General features: G+C 44.1%; 1 protein-coding gene and 1 long non-coding RNA gene across 2 annotated transcripts in view; one reads left to right on the top strand and one right to left on the bottom strand.

Moving 5' to 3' along the window:
- The window catches only part of LOC138664107 (zinc finger protein 585A-like), a 132,613-nt gene that overhangs the window by 51,169 nt on the left and 63,583 nt on the right, over window positions 1-17,861 (bottom strand). The gene's annotated exons all lie outside the window — the stretch shown is intronic.
- LOC138664109 (uncharacterized) lies at window positions 428-5,371 on the top strand. The gene is made up of 3 exons (XR_011318291.1): window positions 428-679; window positions 3,943-4,013; window positions 4,981-5,371. It is a non-coding gene; the product is annotated as an uncharacterized lncRNA (long non-coding RNA).

Raw genomic sequence — 17,861 nt, 5'->3', positions numbered from 1 at the left:
GATGACGATGTAACACCATAAAGATCCCATGTAAGAAATCTCCGGAGCTGTTACCGGCGTCACATGATCACTACATCCAGTCATGGCCCCGTCCTGCCCCCGGTATAACACACAGTCCTATTATAGTCACACAGAAACTTATCACAGGCTCAGTCACATCTTATATAGAGGAAGCTAAATCCAAGTCGGCTAAAGGACCTGGTCCCTCTGCCAACTTGGAAATAGCCGACTCTGTGTGTGAAAGCTAAATCCCAGTGCACAGAGGGACCAGGTCCTTTAGCCGACTTGGATTTAGCCACAACCCCACATATATGGCGGTTCTGTGCGCACAGGACCTGTGATGAGGTCACAGGAGGGGAGGAGTCAGGGGTCACATGATCAGGGGCCTCTATGACTAGTGGCCATTGTGACAAGGTGCATTGTCCTTTTACTGTAGGGAAACAGCTGCCATGAAGTGATGAACTTGATTGGCCAAAATGCTTCTGTAAGCCGTAATGTCCAAACATCTATCCCGAGATAATAAAGGGCCCAGGATGAGCCAAGAACACATTCCGCCATTACTGCCCCTGACAGGAAGGAGACATGGATTCCTGCTGCTTGTATGAGATTCTGACCCACTAATCAGCGCAACAGAAACCTGGAGTCATCTGACTGCACAATGTTTCCACTGCTCAGTGAGGTCAGCTTTGTTCAATTAAGTTTTTTCTCTCTATTTCCCTCAGATAATGGCGGCACTGGAACTATTCATCTGGTGTTATAGTTCACCTGTGCTAAGGAGCAATGATTGTATTCTAACACGTTAGTTGGACTCCAGTTCTGTATTCAGTTGAAATTTCCATCACTGCACTACCTGCTCTTCACCACAGTTATTAATAACTTCCTCGATGAGTTGTTTAGTTGTTTACGTCGACACTATCTCTTTCCATTGTATTTTTTATATTCCCAGTCTAATGTGATTTCACACCGAAAAATGATCACTTACTGTTATATTACTCTCCGAGGTTACAGGTCTAATCTGTGTACAGCAAAGCTTCAATTAACTGATAGAATAAATGTGTACACATAGGAGTATATACAGTATATATATATATATATATATCTATATATATATATATATATATATACAGTACAGACCAAAAGTTTGGACACACCTCATTTAAAGATTTTTCTGTATTTTCATGACTATGAAAATTGTACATTCACACTGAAGGCATCAAAACTATGAATTAACACATGTGGAATTATATACTTAACAAAAAAGTGTGAAACAACTGAAATTATGTCTTATATTCTAGGTTCTTCAAAGTAGCCACCTTTTGCTTTGATGACTGCTTTGCACACTCTTGGCATTCTCTTGATGAGCTTCAAGGAGGTAGTCACCGGGAATGGTCTTCCATCAATCTTGAAGGAGTTCCCAGAGATGCTTAGCACTTGTTGGCCCTTTTGCCTTTACTCTACAGTCCAGCTCACCTCAAACCATCTTGATTGGGTTCAGGCCTCGTTACTGTGGAGGCCAGGTCATCTGGTGTAGCACCCCATCACTCTCCCTCTTGGTCAGATAGCCCTTACACAGCTTGGAGGTGTGTTTGGGGTCATTGTCCTGTTGAAAAATAAATGATGGTCCAACTAAATGCAAACCGGATGGAATAGCATGCCGCTGCAAGAAGCTGTGGTAGCCATGCTGGTTCAGTATGCTTTCAATTTTGAATAAATCCCCAACAGTGTCACCAGCAAAGCACCCCCACCATCACACCTCCTCCATGCTTCACGGTGGGAACCAGGCATGTAGAGTCCATCCGTTCACCTTTTCTGCGTCGCACAAAGACACGGTGGTTGGAACCAAAAATCTCAAATTTGGACTCATTAGACCAAAGCACAGATTTCCACTGGTCTAATGTCCATTCCTTGTGTTCTTTAGCCCACACAAGTCTCTTCTGCTTGTTGCCTGTCCTTAGCAGTGGTTTCCTAGCAGCTATTTTACCATGAAGGCCTGCTGCACAAAGTCTCCTCTTAACAGTTGTTGTAGAGATGTGTCTGCTGCTAGAATTCTGTGTGGCATTGACCTGGTCTCTAATCTGAGCTGCTGTTAACGTGCGATTTCTGAGGCTGGTGAATCGGATAAACTTATCCTCAGAAGCAGAGGCCCCTTTCCTGGGGCGGTCCTCATGTGAGCCAGTTTCTTCGTAGTGCTTGATCGTTTTTGCCACTGCACTTGCAGACACTTTCAAATTTTTCCGAATTTTTTGGACTGATTGACCTTCATTTCTTAAAGTAATGATGGTCACCCGTTTTTCTTTACTTAGCTGTTTTTTTCTTGCCATAATACAAATTCTAACAGTCTATTCAGTAGGACTATCAGCTGTGTATTCACCAGACTTCTGCACAACACAACTGATGGTCCCAACCCCATTTATATAGCAAGAAATCCCACTTATTAAACCTGACAGGGCACACCTGTGAAGTGAAAACCATTTCCAGTGACTACCTCTTGAAGCTCATCAAGAGAATGCCAAGAGTGTGCAAAGCAGTCATCAAAGCAAAAGGTGGCTGCTTTGAAGAACCCAGAATATAAGACATAATTTCAGTTGTTTCACACTTTTTTGTTAAGTATATAATTCCACATGTGTTAATTCATAGTTTTGATGCCTTCAGTGTGAATGTACAATTTTCATAGTCATGAAAATACAGAAAAATCTTTAAATTAGGTGTGTCCAAACTTTTGGTCTGTACTGTATGTCAGTGAGACACACATATATATATATATATATATATATATATATATATATATATATATATATATTTATATTTAATTCAGCGCTAGATAGCAGAAAAGCCGTTAATTCAATTGCCGGTTTTTCCTATCTCCTTCACAAACCCGACAGGACATGAGACATGGTTTACATACAGTAAACCATCTCATATCCCTTCTTTTATTACATATTCCTCTTTACTAATGTAAGAAGTGTTTTTGTGTCAAATATGGTGTCTCTAGCTATTAAATTCATCTGCTGGATGAACTCGTATGAACTCGAGCCTGGGAACTTTTCAGAATATTTTCCCACGCTCGAGTTCATATGAGTTCATCCAGCAGAGGGCGCATCACCGCGACTCGAGGTAACTACAGTACATTCCCCTGCATTCCATTCATTCACCAAGTTTTACAGTCAGGAGCACAGCTGCATTAGCAGAGCTCCTGGGTGTACCCCATATCCCACCGCTACACAGGAGTGGGAAGAGAGTGGCCAAGTGCCAGAATAGGCGCATCTTACAGATGTGCCTTTTCTGGGGTGGCTGGGGGCAGATGTTTTTAGCCAGGGGGGGCCAATAACCATGGTCCCTCTCTAGGCTATTAGTATCTGCCCTCAGTCATTGACTTTACCACTCTGGTGGAGAAAATTGCACGGGAGTTAGAGACCCCAAATTTGAAACAAAGACATTTCTTACATTACTAAAGAGGAATATGTAAAAAAGAAGGGATATGAGATGGTTTACTGTATGTAAACCAGGTCTCATATCCTGTCAGGTTTGTGAAGGAGATAGGAAAAGCCGGCAATTGAATTACCGGCTTTTCTGCTATCTAGCGCTGAATTAAATATAAATATATATATATATATATATATATATATATATATGTGTGTGTCTCACGTGTGTAATCCGTAATTTTCTCGCCCGCATAGACTTTCATTGGTGTATTTTTTGTGCAATACGCTGACAAACGCAGCATGCTGCGATTTTCTACGGCCGTACAAAACCGTATAATACGGATCCGTAAAATACGGCAGATAGGAGCTGGGCAATAGAGAATCATTGTACCGCAATCCGTATTTTTTGCGCCTCTCATACATCTCTAAAACTCGATAGTGTGACGCCGGCCTTAAACTGTAATGTTGTTGCTGGTAGTTTGTAATAATTACCTTCTGTGTCTTTTTTTTTTTTTTACAGATTCCTTGCAACTGGAGAATCCTTTTCCTCCCTCCATTATCAATTTCGGCTTGGTATTTCGACAATATCAGGTATAGTAAAACATACCTGCTGGGCATTGTGGGATTGTTTACAGGAGGAGTACATCCCAAATCTATCAACGGAGAGGAGGCTGGAGATTGCCGATAATTTTGAAAAGATTTGAATATTTCCCAAATTACTTGGGTGCCGTGGATGGCAAGCACATAAGGATTGTTAATAGTGATGAGCGAATACACTCGTTACTCGAGATTTCCCGAGCACGCTCTGGTGTCCTGCGAGTATTTTTTAGTGTTCGGAGATTTAGTTTTCTTCGCCGCAGCTGAATGATTTACAGCTATTAGCCAGCATAAGTACATGTGGGGGTTGCCTGGTTGCTAGGGAATCCTCACATGTAATCAAGCAGGCTAATAGCTGTAAATCATTCAGCTGCGGCAAAGAAAACTAAATCTCCGAGCACTAAAAAATACTCAGAGGTCACCCGACCATGCTTGAAAAATCTCGAGTAACGAGTATGTGCGCTCATCACTAATTGTTAAACCTGCAGGATCGGGCTCAGAATATTTCAATTATAATAAATATTTTTCTATTGTGCTGATGGCCATAGCGGATGCCAAATGCAAATTCATAGCGGTGGATATTGGTGCCTATGGCCGCTCAAATGATTCGCAGGTTTTTAAAATGTCTGCAATGGGGCACTGTTTATACGGAGACACATATCAGTTCCCACCTCCAAGACCAGTCCCTGGAACCTCTGGCCCACCAATGCCATTTGTGTGTGTCGGTGAAGCCTTCCAGCTTTCAGCACACCTGCTCAGACCATGTTCAAGTAGTGGATTAACACTAAGGAAAAGAGTATTTAATTATCGGTTAACTCGAGCAAGACGAGTGGTGGGGTATGCCTTTGGGATTTTAACTGCAAAATGGCGAGTTCTGTTGACTGCTATCAAACTGAAAACTGAGACTGTGGATGAGGTTGTCAAGGCTTGTGTTGTGCTGCATAATTTTGTCATATCCTAGGAACCGATTGCCATGGAGGAAAATGAGTCTGAAACCACCTTGCGTGACAATCAAAGTATATCTTTTCGTAGTGCTGTTGCAGTTTCCAGAATGAGGAACAAATTTGTCAATTACTTTAGGTCACCTCAAGGCAGAGTTGAATGGCAGGATGACATTGATTAATATGTATTGTGTTTTTATATAATGTATGATTTGATTACAACACTTGTTGCTGAAGTCACTCTTCTGATTATACCTGCTGAAGTTACACTTGTGATTTTACCATGTTTTGTTTTACACCAAGTTTTATACCTTTCCCTAAAGTTTTGTATGTTTTTTAATAAACCAACCATTTTATACCTTTACAGATAGAGTTGTATTTTTTGTACCTTTTTTACAAATATTTATATGAAGATACTTGACAATAAAATCGTTTTAAACAAAAAAAATGTTTCATTAAACAAATTTATAAATCTGTAAACTATGGGGTGGAGACAGTATCAGAGGGGCTGGCAGGGTGGACCACGTGGATAGTGGGGGAAAGGCGACTGGGTTGGGGTTGATCAGAAGTGAAAGGGGGGGACAAAACATGAGGTTGAGCAGGGAGGACAGGTTGGGCGGGGGGTTGGTTTGGTGGAGGTGAGAAATTATAAGGTACAGACAGCTGTGATGGGGAAGGAATATGTAACGGGGAAGGAAACAGTGGGGAAGGCATTTGGAACTGGGATGGACTTTGGAACTGGAACGGATTTTGAAACTGGGACGGATTTTGGAAATGGCAAGGGTTTGTGTACTGGGAAGGATTTTGGTACTGGGAAGGATTGGTAGGAGAGGCAGTGGCTGGGCAGGAGGTGTGGGAGCAACTATCGGGGGAGGTGGCCTGCGCTGGAGCAGCATGGCAGCCTTGCATAACATGCATCTGCTGGTCAGGATTTAGATTTTCCATGCGCACAAGTACTGCCTGAAAAAAAATATTATTTGGAGACTGACTTGCATCTGAATGCATCCTATCCAGACGACTGCTGAGTTCAACGATGCTTTTATTCAACATGATGAACCCAGCAGTCATTTGCTCGGCCAAAAGCTTGATCGCGTTCTGGAAGGCTGCATTCAGGTGCAGGAATTCGGGTGCATAGCTCCTTTCCTGACCCCTCTGTTGCGGCCGCCCAGAACCTAAAGGTGTTCTAGAGGTGGGATCATCAGAGGGGTGGGGTAAAGGGAAAGCTAACTCGTCACCAGCATCTTCATGTGATGAAGTCTGCGATGATGCTCCAACACTGGTGGATGGGGCCGAGGGAACGGAAATGAGGGAAGGGTCAGACAATGGGTCAGAGGGGTGGGGTGTATCGACGTGGCCTCCAGTGGCAGACTCCTGTGGGATTGCTCCAAAGGGGTCCAAGGAAGCAGCAGGCTCCCGAGTGCTGTAGATGGTGCTGTGAAAGAAAAGAAAAAGTAAAATTAATATATTGATATTACAAAGCCTAGGCTGAAAAAAAAGAAAGGTTAGACAGGTAAACATGGTGACTTCATAAATGGGCTGTGGAATATTTACCTTCTGCTAACCATCGGCAACCGGAGAAATGACAGGGCTCGTCCGTATTTGTATCTGCTCCTGCGTCCTCCTGATCCACTCGGGGCCTGCATCTCCTTGTTGAACTCCCTCTTGAAACAATCTCTGAATGACCGCCACCACTTCATTACCCTTTCACCTGTAAAGAGAAGAAAAATAAATATTTAGTTGCAACACATTCCGTCCTGCAACCGAAATTACTGAAATGTGAATACTTACGCGCTGGAGTCTGCTGCCTAGGTTCGAGGTCTTCTCCGCTGTCCACAACGATGAAGCGTACTTGCTCCCAATGCTGACTGGTGATGAACTGATCAGCATGGCTGCGGTCAGCCATGTTCCACAGCGGCTCCCGCTCGCATACCTCTTCGATGAGGCGGTCCACATCGATAGCACCGTCCTCAACGTCCGAGTCGGGAGCACGCTGTGAAGACTGTTAAAAATGTTTAAAAAAATTATTAAACTGAAATACACATCTAATAAAAAAAGGCACTTACTAGAGGCTGACCGCTGCGGTGATCACGACGTCGACCCTGGAAGCTGCTGGAAGGACCTTGACGGCGTTGTCCAGAACGTGCAGGAGACTAGAAAAACATAATTTATTTATGTTGGATGTAGGCATGTTTTGTGTGTACTGTGATGTACAATGATCTGTTTTTTTATGTGTTGGGTGCACTGTGATGTCTGAAGGAACTTTTCTGCACAACTTACATTCTGTGCGGCCGCTCCGGGCATTTCTCAACCCACCCTGTATCCTTCTGCTAGGCCCTCTGCTGCTTCAGCTTCCTGTGAAAACATAATTAATGCATATAGTATTAAATCAAAATTTTAACAAGAACAAAAAGAAAAAAAATAAATGTTTAAATTACCTCAATACGCCTACGCTGTGAAGGAGGGCCAGAAGAAGACAGGCTTTTTTTATCTGCAAGTATAAAGACACTTGTTAGCTACTATACAAATTATATGCAAAGCTTTGAGTTCTTTAAGGGTATGTTTCCACGTTCAGGATTGCATCAGGATTTGGTCAGGATTTTATGCAGGTAAAATCCTGACCAAATTATCATTATTATTTATTGTTATAGCGCCATTTATTCCATGGAGCTTTACATGTAAGGAGGGGTATACATAATAAAAACAAGTATAATAACCTTAAACAATACAAGTCATAACTGGTACAGGAGGAGAGAGGACCCTGCCCGCGAAGGCTCACAATCTACAAGGGATGGGTTTGGTCAATCGGTGGTTACTGCAGGTTATAGGCTTGTCGGAAGAGGTGGGTCTTCAGGCTCTTTTTGAAGGTTTCGATGGTAGATGAGAGTCTGATATGTTGTGGTAGAGAGTTCCAGAGTAGGGGTGATGCGCAAGAGAAATCTTGTATGCGATTGTGGGAAGAGGAGATAAGAGGGGAATAGAGAAGGAGATCTTGTGAGGATCGGAGGTTGCATGCAGGAAAGTACTGGGAGACGATGTCACAGATGTATGGAGGAGACAGGTTGTGGATGGCTTTGTATGTCATGGTTAGGGTTTTGTATTGGAGTTTCTGGGCAATGGGGAGCCAGTGAAGGGATTGACAGAGGGGAGAAGCTGGGGAATAGCGGGGGGACAGGTGGATTAGTCAGGTAGCCGAGTTTAGAATAAATTGGAGAGGTGCAAGAGTGCTCGAGGGGAGGCCACTGTTGTGATTTCTGTTGTCAAGCTCCCTCCTGTGGTCATGAATGGTACTTCGACTGGTTCTGTCCATGGGCTTCCTCTGGTGGTGGTGAGTGGGGCTGCGGCTTCTGAGGTTCCTTCCACAGGTGACGAGGTTAATTCGTTAGCTGGCTGCTCTATTTAACTCCACCTAGATCATTGCTCCATGCCACCTGTCAATGTTCCAGTATTGGTCTAGTTCACTCCTGGATCGTTCTTGTGACCTGTGTTCCCAGCAGAAGCTAAGTTCCTGCTTGTTTTTCTCTGGTTTGCTATTTTTCTGTCCAGCTTGCTATTTTGATTGTTGTCTTGCTTGCTGGAAGCTCTGGGACGCAGAGGGAGCGCCTCCGCACCGTGAGTCGGTGCGGAGGGTCTTTTTGCGCCCTCTGCGTGGTCTTTTTGTAGTTTTTTGTGCTGACCGCAAAGCTACCTTTCCTATCCTCTGTCTGTTCAGTAAGTCGGGCCTCACTTTGCTAAATCTATTTCATCTCTGTGTTTGTAATTTTCATCTTTACTCACAGTCATTATATGTGGGGGGCTGCCTTTTCCTTTGGGGAATTTCTCTGAGGCAAGGTAGGCTTTATTTTTCTATCTTCAGGGCTAGCTAGTTCCTTAGGCTGTGACGAGGCGCCTAGGGAGCGTCAGGAGCGCTCCACGGCTATTTCTAGTGTGTGTGATAGGTTTAGGGATTGCGGTCAGCAGAGTTCCCACGTCTCAGAGCTCGTCCTATATTATCAGTAACTATCAGGTCATTCCGTGTGCTCTTAACCACCAGGTCCATTATTGTCCTGACCACCAGGTCATAACAGTACAGGTGGCCCAAAGTACTAATGCATCTCAATAGAGGGATAAGAGAAGTTCTGAGACCATTTTTTTTTCTTTGCAGTGTGTTTTGTCTCTCTTTTCCCCTTTACCTCTGGGTGGTTCAGGATACAGGTGTAGATATGGACATTCAAGGTCTGTCCTCTTGTATGGATAATCTCACTGCAAGGGTACAAAACATTCAAGAATTTGTGGTTCAGAATCCAATGTTAGAGCCTAGGATTCCTATTCCTGATTTGTTTTCTGGGGATAGATCTAAGTTTCTGAATTTCAAAAATAATTGTAAATTGTTTCTTGCTTTGAAACCTCGCTCCTCAGGTGACCCTGTTCAACAAGTGAAAAGCATTATTTCTTTGTTGCGTGGTGACCCTCAAGACTGGGCATTTTCCCTTGCGTCAGGAGATCCGGCATTGCGTGATGTTGATGCGTTTTTTCTGGCGCTCGGATTGCTTTATGATGAACCTAATTCAGTGGATCAGGCAGAGAAAATCTTGCTGGCTCTGTGTCAGGGTCAGGATGAGGTAGAGATATATTGTCAGAAGTTTAGGAAGTGGTCTGAACTCACTCAGTGGAATGAATGTGCCCTGGCAGCAATTTTCAGAAAGGGTCTCTCTGAAGCCCTTAAGGATGTCATGGTGGGATTTCCCATGCCTGCTGGTCTGAATGAGTCTATGTCTTTGGCCATTCAGATCGATCGACGCTTACGTGAGCGTAAAGCTGTGCACCATTTGGCGGTATTATCTGAGCATAAACCAGAGTCTATGCAATGTGATAGGACTTTGACCAGAGCTGAACGGCAAGAACACAGATGTCGGAATGGGCTGTGTTTTTACTGTGGTGATTCCACTCATGCTATCTCCGATTGTCCTAAGCGCACTAAGCGTTTCGCTAGGTCTGCCACCATTGGTACGGTACAGTCGAAATTTCTTTTGTCCGTTACTCTGATCTGCTCTTTGTCATCCTATTCTGTTATGGCATTTGTAGATTCAGGCGCTGCCCTGAATTTGATGGACTTGGAGTTTGCTAGGCGCTGTGGTTTTTTCTTGGAGCCCTTGCAGTATCCTATTCCATTGAGAGGAATTGATGCTACGCCTTTGGCCAAGAATAAGCCTCAGTACTGGACCCAATTGACCATGTGCATGGCTCCTGCACATCAGGAGGATATTCGCTTTTTGGTGTTGCATAATCTGCATGATGTGGTCGTTTTGGGGTTGCCGTGGCTACAGGTCCATAATCCAGTATTGGATTGGAAATCTATGTCTGTGTCCAGCTGGGGTTGTCAGGGAGTACATGGTGATGTTCCATTTTTGTCTATTTCGTCATCCACCCCTTCTGAAATCCCGGAGTTTTTGTCGGATTACCGAGATGTATTTGATGAGCCCAAATCAAGTGCCCTACCTCCTCATAGGGATTGCGATTGTGCTATCAATTTGATTCCTGGTAGTAAGTTTCCTAAGGGCCGACTGTTCAATTTATCTGTGCCAGAGCACGCCGCTATGCGGAGTTATGTAAAGGAATCCTTGGAGAAGGGTCATATTCGCCCGTCGTCGTCACCATTGGGAGCAGGGTTCTTTATTGTGGCCAAGAAGGATGGTTCGCTGAGACCTTGTATTGATTACCGCCTTCTTAATAAGATCACAGTCAAATTTCAGTACCCTTTGCCGCTGCTGTCTGATTTATTTGCTCGGATTAAGGGGGCTAGTTGGTTCACCAAGATAGATCTTCATGGTGCGTATAATCTTGTGCGTATTAAACAGAGCGATGAATGGAAAACAGCATTTAATACGCCCGAGGGCCATTTTGAGTACCTGGTTATGCCATTCGGGCTTTCCAATGCCCCATCAGTATTTCAGTCCTTTATGCATGACATCTTCCGAGAGTACCTGGATAAATTCCTGATTGTATATTTGGATGATATTTTGGTCTTCTCGGATGATTGGGAGTCTCACGTGAAGCAGGTCAGAATGGTGTTCCAGGTCCTTCGTGCGAATTCTTTGTTTGTGAAGGGGTCAAAGTGTCTCTTTGGAGTTCAGAAGGTTTCATTTTTGGGTTTCATTTTTTTCCCCTTCTACTATCGAGATGGACCCTGTTAAAGTCCAGGCCATTTATGATTGGACTCAGCCGACATCTGTGAAGAGTCTGCAAAAGTTCCTGGGCTTTGCTAATTTTTATCGTCGCTTCATCAGTAATTTTTCTAGTGTTGCTAAACCGTTGACTGATTTGACCAAGAAGGGTGCTGATGTGGTCAATTGGTCTTCTGCGGCTGTGGAAGCTTTTCAGGAGTTGAAGCGTCGTTTTTCTTCTGCCCCTGTGTTGTGCCAGCCAGATGTTTCGCTTCCGTTTCAGGTCGAGGTTGATGCTTCTGAGATTGGAGCAGAGGCTGTTTTGTCGCAAAGAAGTTCTGATGGCTCGGTGATGAAACCATGTGCCTTCTTTTCTAGAAAGTTTTCGCCTGCTGAGCGCAATTATGATGTTGGCAATTGAGAGTTGTTGGCCATGAAGTGGGCATTCGAGGAGTGGCGTCATTGGCTTGAAGGAGCCAAGCATCGCGTGGTGGTCTTGACGGATCACAAGAATTTGACTTATCTCGAGTCTGCCAAACGGTTGAATCCTGGACAGGCTCGTTGGTCGCTATTTTTCTCCCGTTTTGATTTTGTGGTTTCGTACCTTCCAGGCTCTAAGAATGTGAAGGCTGATGCCCTCTGTCAAGGAGTTTTGTGCCCGACACTCCGGGTGTTCCTGAGCCGGCGGGTATTCTCAAAGAGGGGGTAATTTTGTCTGCCATCTCCCCTGATTTGCGGCGGGTGCTGCAAAAATTTCAGGCTGATAGACCTGACCGTTGTCCAGCAGAGAAACTGTTTGTCCCTGATAAATGGACTAGTAGAGTTATCTCTGAGGTTCATTGTTCGGTGTTGGCTGGTCATCCGGGAATCTTTGGTACCAGAGATTTGGTGGCTAGATCCTTTTGGTGGCCGTCTTTGTCGCGGGATGTGCATTCTTTTGTGCAGTCCTGTGGGACTTGTGCTCGGGCTAAGCCCTGCTGTTCTCGTGCCAGTGGGTTGCTTTTGCCCTTGCCGGTCCCGAAGAGGCCCTGGACGCATATCTCTATGGATTTTATTTCGGATCTCCCTGTCTCTCAAAAGATGTCGGTCATTTGGATGGTTTGTGATCGCTTCTCTAAGATGGTCCATTTGGTACCTTTGTCTAAATTGCCTTCCTCCTCTGATTTGGTGCCATTGTTTTTCCAGCATGTGGTTCGTTTACATGGCATTCCAGAGAACATCGTTTTGTACAGAGGTTCCCAGTTTGTTTCGAGGTTTTGGCGAGCCTTTTGTGCTAGGATGGGCATTGATTTGTCTTTTTCCTCGGCTTTCCATCCTCAGACAAATGGCCAAACCGAACGAACTAATCAGACTTTGGAAACATATCTGAGATGCTTTGTTTCTGCTGATCAGGATGATTGGGTGTCCTTTTTGCCTTTGGCTGAGTTCGCCCTTAATAATCGGGCCAGCTCGGCTACTTTGGTTTCGCCGTTTTTCTGCAATTCTGTTTTCCATCCTCGTTTCTCTTCAGGGCAGGTTGAGTCTTCGGACTGTCCTGGTGTTGATACTGTGGTGGATAGGTTGCAGCAGATTTGGACTCATGTAGTGGACAATTTGACATTGTCCCAGGAGAAGGCTCAACGTTTCGCTAACCGCTGGCGCTGTGTGGGTCCCTGACTTCGTGTTGGGGATTTGGTTTGGTTGTCGTCTCGTTATGTTCCTATGAAGGTTTCCTCTCCTAAGTTTAAGCCTCGTTTCATTGGTCCGTATAAGATTTCTGAGGTTCTCAATCCTGTGTCGTTTCGTTTGACCCTTACAGCTCCTTTTGCCATCCATAATGTATTCCATAGGTCATTGTTGTGGAGATACGTGGCGCCTGTGGTTCCATCCGTTGATCCTCCTGCCCCGGTGTTGGTTGAGGGGGAGTTGGAGTATGTGGTGGAGAAGATTTTGGATTCTCGTATTTCGAGGCGGAAACTCCAGTACCTGGTCAAATGGAAGGGTTATGGTCAGGAAGATAATTCCTGGGTCTTTGCCTCCGATGTTCATGCTGCCGATCTGGTTCGTGCCTTTCATTTGGCTCGTCCTGGTCGGCCTGGGGGCTCTCGTGAGGGTTCGGTGACCCCTCCTCAAGGGGGGGTACTGTTGTGAATTCTGTTGTCAAGCTCCCTCCTGTGGTCATGAATGGTACTTCGGCTGGTTCTGTCCATGGGCTTCCTCTGGTGGTGGTGAGTGGGGCTGCGGCTTCTGAGATTCCTTCCACAGGTGACGAGGTTAATTCGTTAGCTGGCTGCTCTATTTAACTCCACCTAGATCATTGCTCCATGCCACTTGTCAATATTCCAGTATTGGTCTAGTTCACTCCTGGATCGTTCTTGTGACCTGTGTTCCCAGCAGAAGCTAAGTTCCTGCTTGTTTTTCTCTGGTTTGCTATTTTTCTGTCCAGCTTGCTATTTTGATTGTTGTCTTGCTTGCTGGAAGCTCTGGGACGCAGAGGGAGCGCCTCCGCACCGTGAGGCGGTGCGGAGGGTCTTTTTGCGCCCTCTGCGTGGTCTTTTTGTACTTTTTTGTGCTGACCGCAAAGCTACCTTTCCTATCCTCTGTCTGTTCAGTAAGTCGGGCCTCACTTTGCTAAATCTATTTCATCTCTGTGTTTGTAATTTTCATCTTTACTCACAGTCATTATATGTGGGGGGCTGCCTTTTCCTTTGGGGAATTTCTCTGAGGCAAGTTAGGCTTTATTTTTCTATCTTTAGGGCTAGCTAGTTCCTTAGGCTGTGACGAGGCGCCTAGGGAGCGTCAGGAGCGCTCCACGGCTATTTCTAGTGTGTGTGATAGGTTTAGGGATTGCGGTCAGCAGAGTTCCCACGTCTCAGAGCTCGTCCTATATTATCAGTAACTATCAGGTCATTCCGTGTGCTCTTAACCACCAGGTCCATTATTGTCCTGACCACCAGGTCATAACAGGCCACAGAGCAGGAGGTTGCAGTAGTCAAGGCGAGAGATGATGAGGGCATGGACTAGGGTTTTTGCAGATTCTTGCACCTGAGGTCACTGGCAGGTCTCCTGCGCTGTCCTTGTGCTTTTTCAGCAATGTAAGGACATGCTGCGTTCTTAAAAGACGCGCCACATGTGTGTTTTCGCGGGAATGCCGCATGCATCTTTTAATGCATAGTGGAGACGGGATTTCATGAAATCCCCTCTACTATGCTGTAACATCTGGACGCCGCGTTTTTGACACTGCGGCTCAACGCAGCATCAAAAACGCAGCGTTTCCTGAACGTGGACACATACCCTAATACTTACATCAGGAGTTCTTTTGGCTGGCCTGGTTGATCCTTTATCTTCGGCCTGGTACTGCAAGTATGAAGACAATTATAAAATGATGTGTAGGTAGCGGAATTAGAACATAAAAAGTTGCTCCACAGCTAGTATGATTTAAACACCTCCCCTCTAAAATAATTCCCATAGGACGCACAACCAAAAAAAAAGCTAAGTAATTTAATAGATTTATAAACCACCCTGCACAAATGTTATATCTGAGCAATGTGCAAGCAGGCAAAAAAACACCGTTCTGTAACCCCCAAAAATATACCAAAGGCACACAAGTCTGAGCTTGATATCCTCCTTCCATAATATGCGCAAGCGGGCAAACCCTCACCCCCCCACCCCCCAAAAAAAAATAAACCTTGCAAAAATACCATCCTTCAAAGTTTAAATGCCTAAACCCCAGTTGAAAACCAACTCTGTATTGTATGTTGTCTTTTCCAGTTTTACATACACCACACTGTAAAATTTACCTTTGTGAAATGATACTACACACAGTTTGAAGATAAATTTTTATTTTTGTATTTATTTTTTTTAAACATCACAGGTAGGAGCAACAATGCTCTTTATTTTAAATACCAGTACATTAAATGCAAATTTTGTAACCAATACAAGTAAATTGTAAAAAAAAAAAAAAAAAAAAAAAAAGCATAGACACGCAGCACACACACCGCCATTACACACACGCCACTCAAACAGACACCACATTTTACACACACATGCCACACACACCAAACTACTTTGGAAATACATGACAGTAATAAAAAATAAAAAAAAACACTGCTGCACGCACGCACGCACATATACACACAAAAAAAAATGGCAAGACGCTGGCTGGTAGTCCTCTGGTTGGCAGGCCTCTTGCTGGTAGGCTGGCAGGAGTCTTGATGGCTGGCAGGAGTTTTGCTGGCATGTAGGCTTCTTGCTGGCACATTGATGAATGAAGTCACATAGCAGGTTTATATAGATTTGGGGCTGTCTGGCCAATTGGCTACTAAATACTGATTTGGAGCATGATCAGTGTCAAAAAACAGAATCCAGAGCTGGATTCCGTCATGTGACGAACTACGACGGATCCTGCGTCCATAGGCTTCCATTCTAGCCAACGACGTATGCCGCAGGATCCGTCGAGGCAAGTTTTTCCATCGCAGACAAAAAACGTTTCTTTGTACGTTTTTTCCAGACGACGTATCAACAAATTCCAATGGCTCCAGTGCACGACGGACGAAACGTGTGGCCATACGTCGCGATCCGTTGCTAATACAAGTATATGAGAAAAAGACGCATCCTGCGGGCAAATTTGCAGGATCCGTTTTTTTTTTCACAAAACGACGCATTATGACGGGAAATGAAAGACGGAAATGTGAAAGAGGCCTTAGACTCTGACAGCAGTGATGAGGAATTCCTGGGATTCTCTGACTAGAAGATTGCAGTGCCTGAGGATTAAAGTTTCTCCTCACTTGTTAGGCAGAACATGGCTCTTGCTGTTACTTGCGGTACATGGGACTGTTCTTACATTACCCACAATGCTGCTGTTGAGTCTACAATGTTAAAATAATATTTTGCTATTTAATTAAAAGTTTTTGCACACTATTTGGCAGGGATGAGGAATTCCTGAGATTCTCTGACTAGAAGATTGCAGTGCCTGAGGATTAAAGTTTCTCCTTACTTGTTAGCCAGAGCATGGTTCTTGCTGCTACTTACGGTACATGGGACTGTTCTTACGTTACCCACAATGCTGCTGTTAACTGCTGTTGAGTCTACTATGTTAAAATAATATTTTGTTATTTGATAAAAGTTTTTTGCACACCATTTGGCTCAAAATATTATTTTTCTGATTTTCCTCCTCTAAAATCTAGGTGCATCTTATAACACTGGGGAACACAATTTTTTAAGAGTTAGGTCAGACAACTGTTCTTAATTTTTGGATGCTGAATCCAGAAATGATCTCAGTTTTTGTCTATCACGTCAAGTTTTTGAACTATAGCATTTTTGTCTTCTCAAAACTATGTAAACTACTGTACCTAAAAAGTGTTTTGTTTTTTTTAAATAGTACAAATATGAACAAAAAATGAAATATATAAGAAATAGGCATGACAAAGTTGTGACTACTCTTACAAGTTGCCACGTAGCTCTATATGAGTCGAATTGTAATCAGATAACAAGTCTTATTACAGATATCAGTGCAATTGTGCTTCTCTGGCAGGTAAGTTGTGTAGGAAAAACTTGACGTGCTAGAAAAAAACTGACTACATTTTTGGAATCAGCATGCCAATTTTAGTATAAATCAGCTCAAACACCTAACTCAACAGAAATTTTTTTTCAAATTGTTCCAATCAGGTGCATCTTATAACAAAAAACATACTATATATATCTACTATATAATTGTCTAAGGGTCACTTCCGTCTGTCTGTCTCTCTTTCTGTCACAGAGATTCATTGGTCGCGGCCTCTGTCTGTCATGGAAATCCACGTCGCTGATTGGTCGCGGCAAAACAGCCACGACCAATCAGCGACAGGCACAGTCTGGAAGAAAATGGCCGCTCCTTCCCCCCCGCAATGCACTCTTCAGACCGGAGCGCGCGACGAGCCTCGGTAACCGGCCGCTTCGATCCGGAAGGTGAGTATGTAACTATTTTTTATTTTAATTCTTTTTTTTAACAGGGATATGGTGCATACTACGTGACTGGTCAATACACTACATGACTGGGCAGTATACTACGTGACTGTGCAATATACTATGTGGCTGGGCAATATACTATGTGGCTGGGCAATATACTATGTGGCTGGGCAATATACTACGTGACTACGTGTCTGTGCTGTATACTACGTGACTAGGCAATATACTATGTGGCTGGGCAATATACTACGTGACTACGTGTCTGTGCTGTATACTACGTGACTAGGCAATATACTATGTGGCTGGGCAATATACTATGTGGCTGGGCAATATACTATGTGGCTGGGCAATATACTACGTGACTACGTGTCTGTGCTGTATACTACGTGACTGGGCAATATAGTATGTGGCTGGGCAATATACTAAGTGACTACGTGACTGTGCTGTATACTACGTGGCTCTGTGCTGTATACTACGTGACTGGGCAATATACTATGTGGCTGGGCAATATACTATGTGGCAGGGCAATATATTATGTGGCTGGGCAATATACTACGTGACTACGTGTCTGTGCTGTATACTACGTGACTGGGCAATATACTATGTGGCTGGGCAATATACTATGTGGCTGGGCAATATACTATGTGGCTGGGCAAAACACTACATGGCTGGGCAATATACTACGTGGCTTGGCAATATACTACATGACTGGGCAATATACTACGTGTTTGGGCAAGATACTACGTGACTGGGCAATATATACTACGTGACTGGGCAATATACTACGTGGCTGGGCAATATACTACGTGGCTGGGCAATATACTACGTGACTGGGC

This window comes from Ranitomeya imitator, chromosome 2 (genome assembly GCF_032444005.1).
Source record: "Ranitomeya imitator isolate aRanImi1 chromosome 2, aRanImi1.pri, whole genome shotgun sequence".
NCBI classification, from domain to species: Eukaryota; Metazoa; Chordata; class Amphibia; order Anura; family Dendrobatidae; genus Ranitomeya; species Ranitomeya imitator.
Note: the sequence above shows the minus strand (reverse complement) of the source record. Positions and strands in the feature narration are given on the sequence as shown.